Source organism: Otolemur garnettii, unplaced genomic scaffold (assembly GCF_000181295.1).
Source record: "Otolemur garnettii isolate 467f Iridium unplaced genomic scaffold, OtoGar3 scaffold00224, whole genome shotgun sequence".
Classification (NCBI taxonomy): domain Eukaryota; kingdom Metazoa; phylum Chordata; class Mammalia; order Primates; family Galagidae; genus Otolemur; species Otolemur garnettii.
Window position 1 is genome coordinate 578,473 of NW_003852619.1, and position 11,982 is coordinate 590,454.

The 11,982-nt window shown below is 39.4% G+C and overlaps 1 pseudogene; it reads right to left on the reverse strand.

Annotated features, from left to right (window-relative positions):
- Positions 1-5,381, reverse strand: part of LOC100952478 — a 13,520-nt pseudogene extending 8,139 nt beyond the window's left edge.
- Positions 5,382-11,982: the final 6,601 nt, after the last annotated feature.

An 11,982-nucleotide genomic window follows, 5' to 3' on the forward strand; every position in this document is an offset into this window, starting at 1 on the left:
AGTTACCATTCAATAAAAAATAAAAATAAAAAATAAATAAATGCTTCCTCTGTGCTGCCTCCGCTGCCCCAAGTCTGGCTCTCTCCCAAAGCTGCGGTTTTCCCTCATAGATCACGTTTTTACACAGCCCACAGAGACTCAGTCCACCTTTCACTCTGTCCAACAACACACACACACACTTGAAGCTGGGCTTGGTGGCTCTTGCCTGTAATCTTAGCACTCTGGGAAGCCAAAGTGAGTGGATTGCCTGAGCTCATGAGTTCGAGTCCAGCCTGAGCTAGAGTGAGATCCTGTCTCTAAAAAATAGCTGGGCACTGTGGTGGGTGCTCTAGTCCCAGCTACTTGGGAGGCTGAGGCAAGAGAATTGCTTAAGCCCAAGAATTTGAGGTTGCTGTGAGCTGTGACGCCACAGCACTACAAAGTGAAACTCTGTCTCAAATATACACAGACACACACACACACGCACAAATGAGCATCCACACAGAAAGCACATCAAGTGCAAAGACAAGTATTAGTATATAGATTATTTTGAGAACTATACATCAACAAGAGAAAAGCACCCAATCTGATAGAAAAGCAGGAAAAGAAGGAAAATCCAAAGAGTAGCAAACAGAATGGCTAATAAATATGAAAAAAAATCCTCATAAGTAATCAAAGAAATGCAAATTAACCACAATGAGATGTCATTTATGTCATTTCCTACCTACCAGACTGACAAAAATGAAAAGTCTGGCAGTACCAAATATTGGCTAAAATGTGGAGCAAAGAGTTCTCATGCATTGTTGGGTAGGAGCATAAATTGGTTTTATTTATTTATTTATTTTTGAGACAGAGTCTCACTTTGTCACCCTTGGTAGGATGCTGTGGCGCCACAGGTCACTGCAACCTCCAGCTCTTGGGCTTAGGCAGTTCTCTTACCTCAGCCTCCTGAGTAGCTGGGACCACAGGTGCCCACCACCACACCTGGCTTTTTTTTGTTGCAGTTTGGCATATATACCCTCAGTATATATGGGGCTGGCGCCCTACTCGCTGAGCCACAGGTGCCACCCTATAAATTGGTTTTAGATACTTGAGAAAGAATGTGGTAAACCTGCCAACATGCATACAATCCAGTAATGACACTTCTGGTATATACCTAGATCTACTCATGTACATATGAACAACGACCTTCAATTTTGACATTGTTTCTAATGGTTAAAAATTGGAAATTATCTAAGTGTCCATTAATAGGAGTATAGATAGATAAAATAAGGTATATTCATATGATAGACTTCTATATAGTAGATGAATGATCTATATTCATATGCAATAAGATGTTAGGTGAATAAAGCAAGTGGTATTATGTGTAAACACATGTACATTTAAAAATACACCCAAACTAAACTCTATATTGTTAACATATACGTGTGAGACATTTACAGTGTAGAAGAGGTTCTAGTATAATGCATCAAATTCATGGTGGTGATTGCCCTTGAGGTGGGGGAAGAACAATGGGATTGGGAGTGTGGGTCCAGGATGATTTGACTTTACCTATAAGGTTTTCTTTTATATATGAGGAGTAGTGTGTTGATAAATGTTTAACAACTGGTTCAGCAGGATTTTTTTTTAAAAGCCTGACTTACAGTGTAGGAGAATTTCTGTACTGTAATATTCTCATCATGGCCAATTTTTATTTACTGAGGTTTTAGCAACTAGCTGGCAAAATTCCTGAAAATTTAATATATTGTTCTCAAGAATAAGTATGAACTGGCTGCAGCACAACATTCTGTGTGTGCGTGTGTGTATAAAACCTTGAAGCATTGACAAGCTTAAGAATGCTCAGTTCTACATAGTGGAAATGAGGGTATTTGGTTATATTAGTCTCAGAAGTTTTATGTATATATTAGGTTTCTTAGGGAAAAAAGAGACAATTCCATAAGAATTAGAATGAGTAAAAATAACTGACAGATGAGGCTCGGCGACTATAGCTCAAGTGGCTAAGGCGCCAGCCACATACACCAGAGCTGACGGGTTCGAATCCAGCCTGGGCCTGCCAAACAACAATGACAAATACAACCAAAAAATAGCCGGACATTGTGGTGGGCACCTGTGGTCCCAACTACTTGAGAGGCTGAGGCAAGAGAATCACTTAAGCCCAGTAGCTAGAGGTTGCTGTGAGCTGTGATGCCACAGCACTCTACCCAGGGCGACAGCTTGAGGCTCTGTCTCAAAAAAAAAACCAAAAACTGACAGATTAAATTATAACTGGAAGTGATGTAAAGCAGTGCTTTTCTCTATATCTTCAATTTAATAACTTAATACTTACTGAACGTACTGAAGAAACACAATAAACCCAGCATCTTACTCTCTGCTGGTCACATGCTTTTATGAACTCGGAACAGCCTTCAGAAATAGCTAACGTTTACAACTGAATTTGCTAAAACCTTTGTCAGTTCCAATCAATGATGTCTACCTTTAAAAAAAAGTAGGAAAAAAACCCCTCAACTAATTGAACAGAATGGTTTAAATAGTTCCCCAGTATTTCTCACTAGGATTGACACTTTGTTGACATGCTGTTGGAGTATGTTTCACCCCACTGATACACCATAAAGCAATTTCTAGATTGTTTGGACAATGCATTTTTTAATGACCTTCAAAATCTTAGAGAAGTGATGATGCACTATCCTACTCTGCTGTCACTACTTTCTGTTACAGCAACAGAAAGAGACTCAGCTACTTCATGTGGAAGGACCTAAGCAGTGAAATATAATTATAGGTTCTCTGGTTCCCCGTTCATCTGTTACTTAGTGAATCTCTAAAATGCGTATTGTTCCTCTGGCTTTAGACCAGTCCACTGACACACACAATGAGGAAGCCTGTTCTTCCGTTATTGATTGAACCTTTTTTTTTTTTTGGCTTCTGGAGATCAAAATGGGAAAACAGGAATCCAGAAGGAAATGCCTCAAAATGCCTCCTTTCTTTCTTTTCCCTCTACCACTTATAAGTTTTTGAACTAAAATTATATTTAGACATTAATTTTATAAATAAGTTATACATCTATATTATAAAATGTATTCATAATTATAAACTCAATACTTTATAAATGCGTTCTATTTATATTACAAATTTCATTTATAAAAATTACCAAAAGTTAAACATTTATAGAATAAATTAGGAATAAATGGAGATTTATATAATACGCATTATACTGACAATTAAGTTCATGAACTCCTCCTAGAAAGCGTGCTCCATACCTCATTGCTGAATATCACTACAGTCACTTTCTAAGTACTCCCCTTAGGAAACTATGCACTGACACCAGTGCTTAGTGCAACCTTCAAAGCACTTTGGGAACTCTTTCTGGAATGACCATTGAAGTGTCATCATATAGCACACAAAAACCCACAAAAATGAATGCTGCTCAGCAAGACACTGCCACATGAACACAGCTGTAAGACACCAATATGTATACGTTACTGAATTGTTTATACAGTACGGACACATAGGTGGCAAGTTTATGAACTTAATTGTCAGACCTTATATGATGACAGCTCTGATGGCCGTTCCAGAAAAAGAGTTCTAAAATTGCTCCGAAGGGTAGACTAGGTGATGGCATCAGTGTATAGCTTCTCAAAAGTGACTATAGTGATAGTCAACAATAAGGTGTGTAGTACTTTTTCTAGGATGAGTTCATGAACTTATTTGTCCAACTGCATCTAATTATAGATTTATAACTATTTATGCCAGTCATATAAAGGTAATAAATATAATGTATTTAATATATTTATATTTTATAAATAATGAAATGAATGTTTATCAAGGCAAATTCTGCTTTGGAACTAGATGCAAAAAATAACTTACCATGAAAATTACATTTAATATAAAATGCTGTTACATCAAACATTTATATAAAATCAAATTTTATAAGTAAAACTTGACTAGAGAAAGTACTACACATACGTTGTATGTTGTATGTTCTTCACTGTGTCTAGCCTATACACCATGATTTTAAGACATGATCCTTCCATGGAACCAGGATCACTGTAAGGAAAGATTTACTCATCTTCCTGAATGATATTTTAGTTCTCACTTAGCATATGGCACTGAAAAAGATGAATTTTTTCCTATATTTTCTAATCTTCAAATTGTATAGATCTTATACAATTGTATAGATTTTATTTTTTTTTTTTTTTTGAGACAGAGTCTCACTGTCACCCTTGGTAGAGTGCCATGGCGTCACAGGTCACAGCAACCTCAAACTCTTGGGCTTAAGCCTCCCAAGTAGCTGGGACTACAGGTGTCCACCACAACGCCCAGCCATTTTATTTTTGTTGTTGTAGTTGTCGTTTAGCAGGCCCAGGATGTGTTTGAACCCACCAGCCCTGGTGTATGTGGCCAGTGCCCTAACCACTGAGCTATGGGCATGGAGCCAATTGTATAGGTTTTAGAGAGAAAATTTCCTCTATTTCTTAATCTTCAAATTGTAAATATCAGAAAGAATTGTTTTGAATGCAGTAATTTGGGATCTGTACTCAACATATTTTCCGTATGTTGTTTTCTTTATTAAAAATACTTTGTTTGGGGGGCAGAGTAAGATGGTGTCTGAGTAACAGCTTTTTTGCAACTAGGTACAGTGAGATTGGGGAGACAAGACTCCAGGTACCTCTGGTTTGTGGGCTCTGCTCAGAAACATCCCTCTGGGGACATAGAGAGGTAGCAGGAGACTTCTAGACCCCAGGAGGAGGACAAAAGCAGTGGAGAGGTGGCAAGTGGTTGCACTGGGTCTGAGGCTGTGGCATCTGCTGCGGCTATAGCTACAGCAACAGAGAGGTTCCAGACAGGGAAGGCTTTCCCTGCAGGGAGTTTTGTTATTTTGGACTTGGGCACTTGGTTGAATTACCTTGGGAGACCATGGGCAAGTGTGTAAGTGACCTTGAGCAGTGTCCAGAGTTCAGGAGTGAGCTGCAGGGCTAGAACAGAGCTCTCATCGTTTCATTGTTTGCCTGTGGGCTGCGGAGCCATTGTGGGAGAGCTGCCCTGCAGGCTCTGCCCTCAGTGTTCCAGAGTGAGGCCCATGCTGGGAGACCTTGGGCAAGTGATTTAGTGACTTTGAACTGCTCACAGAGGTTGGTTCTGAGACTCTAGGGAAAAGTGGAGCTTTCAGTGTTTGGCTGTAGGAGAGCTGCCTTGCAGCCTCGGCCCTCAGGGGCTTAGAGTGAAACTGGTTTGGGCATGTCGGATAAGCGGGCAGCCACTTCAGGAGAGATCCCGGGAACACATGCTTCCCTGGGAAAGCCTCTGCTTAGCTAAAAGCGGGCTAAGGAGAGATTCAGGCTCTCAACCCTGTAGGATTTGAGGGCAAAGAAGCCTCCAGTCCCTACCTTATACAGCTGTATCAGCATTGTGATTAGCATCTCATACCCCAGAAAATCACCTGTTGCCCAGGCAATATTCAACAAGATATATATATTGCTTTGTTTTTGTCATTTTTTCCCTTTTTAAAATTTTTATTTCAACTGTTCCTCTTAGATTTTTCCTTTTTTTTCTTTCTTTTTCTTCATGTTTCTAAGTGTAAATATGACTTTTCATTTTTTCCTTCTTTAATAATAAGAACTTCATTTTTGCTAGTGGTTCTGTCCTATTATTTGATTTTTCCCCAATTTTATCCTGTAATGCTCTTTGTTTGTTTGTTTTGGTTTGATTTATGATATTTATTGTTTCTCCTCTCTATTTAGTGGAGGTTGGGTACTGTGTCTACTCAGGCTGGCAAAGAGCTGCAGATGTCAAGGGAACCACCCAACCCAGCACCCCCAGAGGTTGGGGAGTTTTTAAGGTGTGGGTCCAAATACCCTACTGTACACCTTTATGACCCCTTATTACTCTTGTCTCTCTCTATATGTGCCTCTCTTCTTGTCAATCTTCCCTTTTACTCACCCTTTTCCTTTCCTTTTCTTTTAATTTTAATCTTTTCCCCCTTTTTCTTCTACAATCTTCTCATCCTTTTAGTCCTGTACCAAAAGGACTGTACTAATCAACACCTTATGTCAGAGGCATGGTAACTTAAAAAGCAAGAGGAAGTGAAAGGAAAATTAGGGCAAGGAAACAGACAAAAGAAAACACTCATGAGGAAGAAATAGCAGAAAAATCCTGGCAACACGAAAAACTAGACCAGAGCAACCCCCACCCAAGGGACCATGAGGTAGCTATTGCATAGGATTCCACCTATAAAGAAATGTTAGAAATGACAGAAGGAGGGGGTGACACTCCCCCTTCTGAGTGGCTCAGTGGGTAGGGCGCCACAATGATGCAAAAGATAAAACTTAGCAATGGACTTCCACGAAATAAGATGAATAGATCTCCACCATACTTATCAATTATCTCAATAAATGTTAATGGCTTGAATTCCCCACTGAAGAGGCATAGATTGGCTGAATAGATAAAAAAACTAGCCATCCATTTGCTGTCTGCAGGATACACACCTAGCCTCAAAGGAAAAATTAAAACTCAGAGTTAAGGGATGAAAGAAAATTTTTCAGGCAAATGGAATTCAGAAGAAAAGAGGAGTTGCAATCTTATTTTCAGATACAAATGGATTTAAAGCAATGAAAGTCAAAAAAGACAAAGCTGGACACTTCATATTGGTCAAGGGGAAAATACAACAAGAAGACATTTCAATTCTAAATATTTATGCACCCAAATTAAATGCTCCCAGGTTCCTGAAACAGACCTTAATTAGTCTGAGCAATGTGATATCCCATAATACCATAATAGCAGGGGACTTTAACATTCCTCTTACAGAGCTGGACACATCCTCTAAACAGAAACTAAACAAAGATACAAGGGACCTAAATGTGACCCTAGAACATCTGTGCTTGATAAATGTATATAGAACACTTCATTCCAAAGCTAAAGAATATACATTCTTCTCATCAGCCCATGGAGCATTCTCCAAAATTGATCATATCCTACGACACAAAACAAACTTCAACAGAATCAAAAGAATTGACATTTTACGTTGTATCCTCTCAGACCACAAGGCATTAAAGGTGGAATTCAACTCCAACAAAAACATTCAACCCCACACAAAGACATGGAAATTAAACATCCTTATGCTGATGACAGTTGGGTGCAGGAAGAGATAAAACAAGAAATCATTAACTTCCTTTAGCATAACAGTAATCAAGATACAAGCTACCAAAACCTGTGGGATACAGCAATACCAGTCCTGAGAGGAGAATTTATTGCTTTAGATGTGTATATCTGAAAAACAGAAAGAGAGCACATGAACAAACTCACAAACCATTTTATGGAATTGGAAAAAGAACAATCTAAGCCTAAACCCAGCAGAAGAAAAGAACTATCCAAAATTAAATCAGAGATTAATGAAATTGACAACAAAATAATCATTCAGAAAATTAATGAAACAAACAGTTGGTTTTCTGAAAAAAAAAATAAAATAGATAAACCTTTGGCCAGACTAACTAGAAATAGAAGACTAAAATCTCTAGTAACCTCAATCAAAAATGCTAAAGGGGAAATAACAACAGATGCTACAGAGATACAAGAGATTATCTCTGAAAACGACAAGAAACTCTATGTCCAGAAATTAGTCAATGTGAAGGGAATGGATTGATATCTGTAATCACACCCTCTCCTTAGACTTAACCAAGAAGAAATAGGAAATAGGCATATCCTGAATATACCTGTTTCAAGCACTGCAATAAAAGAAACAATAAAAATATCTCCCAGCAAGAAAATGTCCTGGTCTGGATGGCTTCACACCAGAATTCTATCAAACCTTCAAAGAAGGCTCGGCGCCAGCCACATACACCTAAGGTGGCGGGTTTGAATCCAGCCTGGGCCCGCCAAACAACAATGACAGCTGCAACCAAAAAAAAAAAAAAAAATAGCCAGGCATTGCAGTGGGCGCCTGTGGTCCCTGCTACTTGGGAGGCTGAGGCAGGAGACTCGCTTGAGCCCAGGACTTGGAGGTTGCCGTGAACTGAGATGCCACAGCAATCTACCCAGGGGACAGCTTGAGGCTCTGTCTCAAAAAACCCAAAACAAACAAACAAAAACCTTCAAAGAAGAACTTATTCCCATACTGCAGAAATTAGTTCCAAAAATTGAGGAGGAAGGAATCTTCCCCAACATGTTCTATGAAGCAAATATTACCCTGATATGAAAAGGAAAAGACCCAGGAAAAGACCCCACTAAAAAAGAGAATTTTAGATCAATTTCACTAATAGATATAGATGCAAAAATTCTCAACAAAATCCTAGCCAATAGACTGCAGCTTCTCATCAAAGAAGTCAGATATCATGATCAATTAGATTTCATCCCAGGGATGTAAGGCTGGTTTAACATATGCAAGTCCATACATGTAATTTGCCATATCAACAGAAGCAAAAACAAAGACCATATGATACTCTCAATAGATGCAGAAAAAGCATTCGATAAAATCCAGCATCTTTTTCTAATTAGAACACTGAACAGAATAGGTATAGGTGACACATTTCTTAAATGGATGGAAGCTATCTATGACAAACTCACAGCTAATATTTTACTGAGTAGAGTAAAAATGAAAGCTTTTCCACTTAGAACCAGAGAAGGTTGTCCTGTATCGCCACTACTATTCAACGTAGTGCTGGAAGTTCTAGCCAATACAATTAGGCAAGAGAAGGAAATAAAGGGCATCCAAATGGGAGCAGAGGGGGTCAAACTCTCCCTCTTTGCTGACGATATTATCTTATACTTAGAGAACCCCAAAGACTCCTGGAAGTGATCAAAAAATACAGTAATGTTTCAGGATATACAAATCAATGTCCACAAATCAGTAGCAGCCAATTACAGCCAAATGAGAAGTTAATTAAGGGCACAATCCTCTTCACATTAGCTTCAAAGAAAATGAAATACTTAGGAATATACCTAACAAAAGAGGTGAAGAACCTCTATAAAGAAAATTATGAAACCCTAAGAAAAGAAATAGCAAAAGAACTTTGCTAAGATATTAACAAATGGAAGAACATATCATGCACTTGGCTGGGAAGAATCAACATTGTTAAAATGTCTATACTTCCCTTGGGGTAGCGCCTGTGGCTCAAAAGGGTAGGGCACCAGCCCCATATGCCGGAGGTGGCAGGTTCAAACCCAACCCTGGCAAAAAAAAAAAAAAAAAAGAATTATAATATCTATTATCTATACTTCCCAAAGCAATCTATAGATTCAATGCCATCCTTATTAAAATGCCAACATTGTACTTTCAAGACTTGGAAAAAATAATTCTTCATTTTGTATGGAACCAGAACAACTCCTGTATATCTAAGGCAGTTCTTAGTAAGAAAAACAAAGTTGGGGCATCAACCTACCAGACTTAGGCTGTACTACAAGGCCATAGTGGTCAAAATAGCATGGTATTGGCACAAAAATAGAGACATAGACATCTGGAATCGAATAGACAATGAGGAAATGAAACTAACATCTTACAACTACCTAATCGTCGATAAACCAAACAAGGACATACACTAGGGGAAAGAATCTCTATTCAATAAATGGTGCTGGGAGAACTGGATATCCACATGTAAAAGACTGAAACTGGACCTGCACCTTTTTCCACTCACAAAAATTGATTCAAGGTGGATAAAAAACCTAAATTTAAGGCATGAAATGATAAAAATCCTCAATGAAAAGCATAGGAAAAACACTTGAAGATATCGGCCTGGGGAAGACTTTATGAAGAAGACTTCTGTGGCAATTGCCACATCAACAAAAATAAACAGATGGGCGTTAATTACACCGAAAAGCTTCTGTATAGCTAAGGAGACAACAAACAAAGCAAATAGACAACCTATGAGATGGCAAAGGATATTTGCATATTTTGAATCAGACCAAAGCTTGATAACTAGGATATATAGAGAACTCAATCAACTCCTGAAAAAAAACAATTAATCAATTAATTTTACTAAACAATCATCTAATCAATCAATTGATTAATTAATTGATTGATTCAACTAATCAAGTAATCAATCAATTCTTGAAAAACCCAAGAATCCCTTATATCAATGGGTAAGAGAGATGAACAGAACCTTTTCTTTTCTTTTCTTTTCTTTCTTTCTTTTTTTTTTTTTTTTGAGACTCACTGGGTCACTCTTGGTAGAGTGTCATGGCGTCTTAGCTCACAGCAACCTCAAACTCTTGGGTTCAAGCGATCTTCTTATCTCAGCCTCCTGAGTAGCTGGGACTACAGGTGGCCGCCACAATGCCTGGCTATTTTTTAGAGACAGGGGTCTCACTCTGGCTCAGGCTTGACTCAAACCTGTAACCTCAGGCAATCCACCCACCTCGGCCTCCCAAGTGTTGGGATAATGGGCGTGAGTCACTGTGCCCGGCTACAGAAACTTTTCTAAAGAAGACAGACGAATGGCTAACAAACATATGAAAACATGCTCATCATCCCTAATTATTAGAGACATGCAAATCAAAACCACCCTAAGATACCATCTGACCCCAGTGAGAATGGCCTACATCACAAAATCTCAAAACTGCAGATGCTGGCGTGGATGTGGAGAGAAGGGAAATCTTTTACACTGTTGGGGGGACTACAAACTAATAATACGACCTTTTCGGTAGGAAGCATGGAGAACTCTCAAAGAACACAAACTAAATTCACATTTGATCCTGCAATCCCATTACTGGCATCTACACAGAAGAAAAAAAAATCCTTTTACCATAAGGACACTTGCACTAGACTGTTTATCGCAGCTCTAATTATAATAACCAAATAGCCTAAATGCCCACCAACCCAGGAATGGATTAACAAGCTGTGGTATATTGACACCATGGGATACTATGGTGTCAATATAGTAGCCATTAAAAAAGATGGAGCCCTTACATCTTTTGTATTAACGTGGATGGAAGTGGAACACATTTTTTCTTGAAGTTTTTGCCGGGGTTGGGTTTGAACCAGCCACCTGCAGCATATGGGGCCGACACCCTACTCCTTAGAGCCATAGGCGCCACCCTGGAACACATTATTCTTAGTAAAGTATCACAAGAATGGAGAAGCAAGAGTCCTATGTTCTCAATTTTAATATGAGGACAATTAATGACCTAGTACATGGTAGGGGGTGGAGATGATACAGGACAGGTGAGCCTCAGCCAGCTCAGCTAGGACCTGGTGCCTCTGCCGGGGTGGCGGTGGGTGGCAGCGGGCAAGGAGGGCTGTAGACAGGGAGGTACCCAGAAGGGCCAGACAACTGCTGGGGAGACACCAGTGCCTTAGTGTCTCCTTCCCCTTGCACTTATGGCTGAACAGGGAACCACCCAATTCATATGCCTAGGTCAATTTCATGTAAATTTCCTAGGCTTTAATTCCATGAACGGACTGTGTTCATTCATTAATGCACTCATTCACTTTGCCCCAGTGGAAAGGACTGTATCCATTCATTTCCTGGCCTCAAATAACCACAAGGAACCCATGTGACTATATATACCCCTGGACAAAGAACCCAGAGAGAGAGCTTTTTCTCCTACTTGGGCCAGGAGCTTTAGTGTTTTTGTGTTCTTTTCTGTAAATAAATCCTGTCTTACCACTGATCTGTGGTCTGTGGATTCATTCTTTGAATCACGGAGACCAAGAACCTACTGAGGACCAAAATCTTGGATCAGAGGAAGGGGAGAGCAGAGAGAGGGAAGGAGGGAAGAGGGGTGGCGGGGTCACGGTGTGTGACACACCTTTTGGGGGCGGGACACAATCATAAGAGGGACTTTACCTAACTAATGTAATCAGTGGAACCTAGTTCTTTATACCCCCAATGAATGGCCAACAATGAAAACAAATACTGTTTCCCCCCACCCCCATCCCCCCCAACTGGAAGTCCCTCGCAGTCACTGGAAATCTGAAATAGCCATGTTAGGGAGGATGGAGACTGCAAATAACCTGAAATTTTCTTTTTTCGTCAATAGCTATTCAATGAATGTAACTCTATAGTACTTGTTTAAATT